Raw genomic sequence first — 8,256 nt, 5'->3', positions numbered from 1 at the left:
ACGGGACCAGAGCGCTAGCGCGCGGCGCCCGTTAAATGATTTTTGCCGAGCCCGAGAGCGGGTCCAGTGCGCTCAGGGGAACACGCCACGAAGTTCCGCGCCCTCGCTGAGTCTCTACTCCTCACGTGGAAAGAGATATGAATAATCAAAGTTTGGGCCTTTTATCCGCAATTTTTCATCAGTCCACCAGGTGGCACATGGAATGTCCCAACACATGTATATTATATTGGGTTTGGGATGGGGTATTTCCGGCCTCCGAATATATTGGAAGTGGGATGGTTGTCCAATTGCTGTCAAATATATTGGAAGTGGGATGGTTGTCCAATTGCAATATATTCTGATGGTGTCAAATATATTGGAAGTGGGATGGTTGTCCAATTGTAATATATTCTGATGGTGTCAAATACATTGGAAGAGGGATGGTTGTCCAATGGCAATATATTCTGATGGTGTCAAATATATTGGAAGTGGGATGGTTGTCCTGATGGTGTCTAATATATTGGAAGTGGGATGGTTGTCCAATTGCAATATATTCTGATGGTGTCAAATATATTGGAAGAGGGATGGTTGTCCAATTGCAATATATTCTGATGGTGTCAAATATATTGGAAGTGGGATGGTTGTCCTGATGGTGTCTAATATATTGGAAGTGGGATGGTTGTCCAATTGCAATATATTCTGATGGTGTCAAATATATTGGAAGTGGGATGGTTGTCCAATTCCCATACATCCTGATGGTGTCAAATATATTGGAAGAGGGATGGTTGTCCAATTGCAATATATTCTGATGGTGTCAAATATATTGGAAGTGGGATGGTTGTCCTGATGGTGTCTAATATATTGGAAGTGGGATGGTTGTCCAATTGCAATATATTCTGATGGTGTCAAATATATTGGAAGTGGGATGGTTATCCTGATGGTGTCTAATATATTGGAAGTGGGATGGTTGTCCAATTGCAATATATTCTGATGGTGTCAAATATATTGGAAGTGGGATGGTTGTCCAATTCCCATACATCCTGATGGTGTCAAATATATTGTAAGTGGGATAGTTGCCTAATTCCCCTATATCCTGATGGTGTCAAATATATTGGAAATGAGATGGTTGTCCAATTACCATACATCCTTATGGCTTCAAATATATTGTAAGTGGGATGCTTGTTCAATTACCATATATATTGTGTCAAATATGTTCAAAGTGGGATGGTGTCCCATCACTACATATTGTCATCAGAGCACGTTTTAGGAAAACATAATTGTAATGTCTAAAAATACATTTAGCCATATATCCCATGACTCCCTGATCTCATATCTGTCTTTGGAGTTGTAAAATTCTACTGTCCAAAATCCATATATTTTTTTTTGACTTGAATATATTGGAAGTAGGATTATCAGATCTCAGCTTCAGAACAACATAAGAGGTTTTTACAAACGGGTCTATCTTTGTCTGGGTCTATCTTACTCAGCGTGTGAGTTTGGAGAAGATTGGAGAGAATAAATATTTTCACTCAAAAAAACTAAAAGGGGTCCCCCTATGAGTTGTTTTTAAGTGAAAAAATTGATGTCCTCCAATCATCTCCAAACTCACACCCTGAGTTGATGACACTCAGACTTAGACGAAACTGGTCTTACTTTGAAGATATTTCACTCCTAAGCCAAGATCTGATAATCCAACTTCCAATATATTCCAGTCAAAAACATATATGGGTTTTTGACAGTAGAATTTTACACTTCTAATTACAGAAAAAGGATCAGAGGGACTTGGGCTGTATGGAAACATGTATTTTTTTTAACTATATAAAATGTTTTCCCAAAATGTATAAGTCTTTACTTTAACCATCCCAATTGCAATATATTTGACACAAGTGTTATATATTATATTTAAGCAGTACATTTCTTCGTAGATGTCTTTCAGTAACTGTAAAACATTTATTTTAATTATTTGTAATTTGCTAAGACACATGGAAGACCTTTACATCCCGAGGTAGTGATAGCTTACAACCTGGTCTCACACCTACTTGTGATATAGTCACATATATAGGAGACTGCAATTCATGCTGAAAATATGCGATATGTCACGAATTGCAGATTACTATATCACGAGTAGGTGTGAGACCGGGCTGTAGCTTAACATTACTGGCTGATGTAACTTTGCTAACTGACAAAGCGACACATTTATGTTATGATTAAAACCAATATTTAACAAAAAATATATTCATTAAACACATGAAAAGTGTTGTATTCTAATCAAATGATATTTAAACTCCCGCACGAGTTATGCACAGGGGCCGTGTCTTCATTAATTCAGACTTATTATCCTGGATTTAAGTCCTTTATAGAGTATTTAGTTATTTTTTATAACGTCTCTTCCTTACACATGTAAACAATCGTACACACACAAGAATGCGTGTATTTGTATAACTAAAAATGTGAGTCTGTAAACAAGTTTTAGTCCCCACACCGAGATTATATCCATCTACACACAGACAAAGAGAGAGTCCACCAGTTTCGCTACACTACACTTTGTTTGGGTTTTTATGTACTGTTTCTAATTCTATATTTTTGTTGTGATATCAGTTATAATTGAATATGTATTTTGTCTCGTTCACCAGTGATATTTTTCAGTTACTGTAGTTAAAACAGCATTTAACTAATCCATACGGGCCTACTTACATATTCATGATTGGATTTACATCACACACTGTAGCTGACACGAAACATAAATCCTTTGTGAACGTAGTCCCTACGTTTCATCTGAATTATTCATAACATAGTGAGCGAAGCACTGACCTATGGCTACGTTGAGCCCTACGTGAGCAGTGTGAAGACAGCAATATTAGTAAGCTGATCCCCATAGCAACTGGAAGTTAATTTTTCACAATAAAAAACCTCTGGTGTTTAGTACCTTAAAATTTGTAAACATGCATATTATTATATAACTTCATTCATAACATGCTCTAAAGCTTTTCATAATTGTATATCAAACAAACATCACTATTCTCTCACACTATGTGTGTGACACATACTGAGATTTGACATTGATAAATTATGTGCATTCTTTTAATAGCATACTGCTAAACAATACAGTGTCAATACAAACCCATGGTGAAATTAACTTTCCAGATCCTCCTCTTTCTGTAAACGTATTGTATGTTTAACGATACATTAAGTTACTCATGTTTTATTTAATTATGTGTATCTACTTCTATATATAAATTAAGAGAGGATAAATCTCCTTCAAAATGAAATTGAACAAAAAATTCTGAATTAAAAAAGGGCTTTTTCAGCAGTTCAGTGGTGGTTGAAGTGAGGGGTTTATATATATATATATATATATATATATATATATGTGTGTGTGTGTGTGTGTGTGTGTGTGCTTTTAAACGTATTTATATATGTATAATGTTAATACAAAATCTCATAAAAAACATGGTCAAATCCAATACGCTTAGAGACCAACGACATTCCTTACACCTGGACCCCCATGACTACTGACGAAGAACACTCAGAAAAGTGACACTGAGCCTGCTGTGGGCCAACGCTGTTTTCTGACTGTGACTCTGAGCCGAGTGTAGTCAATTCACAAAAAACATTATAAGAACGCAGTACCAAAGCATGGCTCAATTTTGCATGTAGGTATTTGAGTATACACTAAGTAGGCTACAAGCTTATTGTTTTTAGTCCAATACACTTTATAAACTTGAATTCCTCTGTTTTTTTTTTCATTTGTTTTAAATTATGCTCTAAACGTGTTGGATTCTCCGTGTTGACACGTAGCGTATAATTTCGTGTTAACACGTTAAGGTATTGACGCGTTATGAACGTGTTAACACGTTAAGTTTGTGTATTTCGTGAATCATGATGCTTTACTGCCACCAACTGGTGTATGGCGTTATTGCTGAAACAACATAAAGCCTTAACTTACCAAATAACGGAAACAATTCCAGTGTTTAATGTTCTGAACAATGTTTATGAGATTTTGTATAAACATTATACAAACATAATATTTATATAAACATAAATACGTTTAAAAGCGCACACAAACATAGATATATATACCCCTCACTTCAACCACCACTGAATTTACTGCTGAAAAAAGCCCTTTTTTAATTCAGATTTTTTTGTTCAATATAATTTTGAAGGAGATTTATCCTATCTTAACATATATAAGTATGTGGCCACAAATGGGTCCACAATTCCATTTAGACCTAACAGGTGGTGGTGGGGTCTTAGTTCCGAAAAGCCATTTAGTGGACAAAATAGCAGTTGCTTACCTCTTCGTAGTACCACACCATCCCAATCCACATATATGATACGCCGCTTGGTGGACCTTATCGGCCTAGCGCGCGGCGCCCCCTAGACGATTTACTTTGCAGAGCCCGGGGTCGGGTCCTGGGCACACGTGGTGAGAGCTAAAAATCCTCAAAGTTTGGGCCTTTTACCCGCACTTTTGCATCAATCCACCAGGTGGCTCCCGGAACGTCCCGATTCCAATATATTCCATTACAGGCAAATATATTGGGATTGGGATGGCGTATATATTTATCATTCGTTGAAGTGTTTTGTAATGTTTTTAATACTTTTAACATGCCCAACATCCATAGACATTAACATTTTTAAAGTGTTGGCTACTTTGATAAGGCAACACAAACGTCCTTTCACAAAGTTTCCAACTATCTTTGATATATTTATAATGCCAGTAAACCGACAAACACGTAACCACAGTGAGCCAGCCTGCCCTTCTGAAACTCTTGTCCGAACGCCTTACTTTCAAATTTTCAAGTTAGCTAATGTTACTGCTGCATTACTTAAGGTGGAAGCGAAAAATTTAAAAGCTTCTGAGCGAACACCAGTCAGAATGTCAACACTAGAACTATCAGGATTTTCATATACCCCCTTTTTCTACCAGAGGCTGCCAAATGGCAGTGCTGGGGTAATTTGCAACCCATTAGGCCACATTTTGTTATGTACATTAAGCCACTACTAGGTGCTAAAACGGGGGGATGGGTGATAGTGTGAACTGTGTTGACTGACAAAGCTCTGAGAGTCACAGCAGGCACAGACTTTCAGGAGTTTAGTTTAGGGCAACAGTCTCAACAAATAAAAAATATTTTGGTACTTTGGCAGTTTTCTCAGCTGCTGATAATTATTATTATAATCTTTCAAAAATATAATGAAATAATACTTGTTTATTTAGAATACACACAATAAAGAATTATTTAAGCTTTTTAGTTTATATTTGTTGATCTAATGCAGTATTATTTGATGTGAAACCTACAAAAACCTTGAGAAATATAAATAAAAAATTCAGTTAAGTAAAAATTGCTCAAAAATAGTATTTAAGTTTAATTTGAGTCATATTTACTTGTCAAGAAAAACACTTTGCCAATGGGGTGAGATATTTTGACTTAAAACAAGAAAAAATGTCCTGATAATATTCTTTTACTTGGGTTTTTAAATGTTTAAGTAAAAATGTCCTTTTTACAAGTAGCTGAGGGTTGTTTTTTGTATAAATTTATGTAAAAATATCTTTACCTATTGGCAGTTTTTCAAAAGACAAAAACTACTTAAAATAAGGTTACAACATATCAGAGCTATTTTGACTAATCAATATGCCACTTTTTGCACTGTGAAAACAATCCTACATTAGTACAAAGGAGGCAGTTTTTCAAAAGGCAAATTTACTTAAAATCTGAACTTTAGCTATTTTGACAAATCATCAGTGAGAAAACAATCCAAAATTAGTACAAAGGAGGCAGACTTGAGGTGTTTTGGAATTATAGTTCAAATAATGTCTTTGTGTGAGTTTTAGAGAAAGATGACTGCAGACACTGGAAAACTTGTTAATAAAGTGCATAAACTTTATATAATAAACTGCACCAAAGTAAATAGCCTATCTGGCTACATGCTGAGTGAAATAAAATAGAATAAACCTTTCTCACTATAGTACAATATTACAAATATACACGATGGAGGTAACTGAGATGGGTGTGTCAGTGTCAGTCAGGGTGTGTATTCCCTGCCACATACGCCAAGGGTCAGAGGAGGTAAAGTGCTCCTCAATCCAGAGTTTGTAGCAGTGCTTGGCTATAGCTATTAGTCTCTTCATATTGCCAGGAACTCCAGTGGGCGGTACAAAGGACGCTCGTACCCTGAGCGCTTCTATGCTGAGGGATGCCATGGTAAGAAATCTCAGACCACCAGTCTTGTTTTTTGCCCTTCTTTTGTACGCATTAGGTTTTTCCATTTATGTGCATCTGCTTTTGTTTTTTTTGTGAATCAGGACCGGCGTTTGTAGCAGTGCTTGGCTATAGCTATTCCTCTCCTCAGGTTAGCTCTGACCAAGCTGTATGCTTCCCTGCATCCTGATCTGAAGGCAGCATCTCTGGCTTTGAGCAGAGTGCGAACCTCTCTGTTCATCCAGGGCTTCTGATTAGGGAATGTTAATTATTATGGCAAACTTAAAATTAATGATTAAGTATCACCAGGAAGAAAGATCGACGCTCAAAGAATTCTTTGAGGAGAAGAGAGGAATAAGACAGACAGTCAAAGATTCTCTCTTATCTCTTGAATTTATTGAACAAATCCAAGCCATATATAGGACCCCAGTCACGTACACCATTATTAGATCATGTCTCGTTCCATCAACCCAAACATTCCCTTATTGGTGCCTCGTCATCTCCCTTTTATCTCCGTCCTCTTCGTATTGCCAGGAACTCCAGTGGGCGGTACAAGGACACTTGTACAAGCGCTTCTATGCTAAGGAATGTCATGTTAAGAAATCTTGGACCCTCGTCAACGTCAGAGAGGATCCCAGGCATGTCGCACCCCTTCTGCATAGGAGGTTATTTCGGGCGGGCCGAGCACAACGTGGGCATGGGCGTTTCCATCAGAGCGGTGACTCTGAAATCTCTTCTGGTAAGATTTCCTAAATTTTCTATGTTTGTTTGCTGGTTATAGCTGTTGTGATTTTGGAAGAGACACACTGCAAAAAGTACAATCTTGAAGTTAAAATTGCTCAAGAATATTATTCTATTTTAATTTGAGTAATTTTGACTTGTATTTTGACTTAAAACAAGACAAAATGTCCTGATACGATTCTTTTACTTTGGGTTTTAAAAAGTTTAAGTAAAAATGTCTTTTTTTACAACTAGCTGAGGGTTGTTTTTTTGTATAAATTTATTAAAAAATATCTTTACCTATTGGCAGTTTTTCAAAAGACAAAAACTACTTAAAATAAGGTTACAAAATATCAGAGCTATTTTGACTAATCAATATGCCACTTTTTGCACTGTGAAAACAATCCTACATTAGCACAAAGGAGGCATACTTCAGATGTTTTGGAATTATAATTCAAATACCATGTTTGTGTCAATTTCACATTATTTGAACCTTTCACTAATCAATTCTCAAACATATGGTCCTGTAGATGAGGAGACTTCACCACCTCCAGGAAAGAGAGGTCGCATGGAGACACACGGGTGGCTGACAGAGACGGCAAAAGATGGCACAGTGTGGCATGAAGCACATAGTTTATATTTCTGTAAAGTTTACATTTCTATTCATGAATACTTTTGTTAACATATTGTTGCATGCTTATTTAATCTTTCATTACTTCCTTTATTACTATTTCATTGTACAGGGAAACCAAGCAAAATGTTTCTTTCCTGTTCATATACCAATAAAACTACCTTGAATCTAAATGTCTGGTAATGTTGACTTTTTTTGTGGGTGGGGGTTCACCAACTTGCTGCAGAGAAGAGTGTGGAGTGCAGTAGAGTGTCTCCTTTCAAATGTAAAGGCCTCATTTACATAACACTGGAGGTGAGAAGAGCTGTTCACACCTGCCAAATGGCAGTTCTTTGGGATTTAAAGGTATAATTGCCAAATGGCAGCGGTTTGGTAGTTCTAGTGTTAAACAATACACCTGCATATAGTCAGCACAAAAAGATTGCTCACACATTAAAATCATGCCCAAGATAATGGAACAATGACGTTCAGAAGTAAGTTATAATCCAGCGTCAGGTAATTTAATGTGGAAGCGAAGAGTTGCAATACAACATTGAGCTTCTGGGCAACCTCAATGTTAAGAAATTAAAATTATACAAGCACATACAGGTGCTGGTCATAAAATTTGAATGTATGCAAGACATGGGTGTCAGCTGTCATGTTCCTTATGCCAAGCCACTCTTGAACAAGAGACAGCGTCAGGAAAAAGGACTGGACTGCTCCCGAGTGGTCCAAAGTTATGTTCCC

Source organism: Hoplias malabaricus, chromosome 16 (assembly GCF_029633855.1).
Source record: "Hoplias malabaricus isolate fHopMal1 chromosome 16, fHopMal1.hap1, whole genome shotgun sequence".
Classification (NCBI taxonomy): domain Eukaryota; kingdom Metazoa; phylum Chordata; class Actinopteri; order Characiformes; family Erythrinidae; genus Hoplias; species Hoplias malabaricus.
This window is presented reverse-complemented; position numbering follows the sequence as displayed.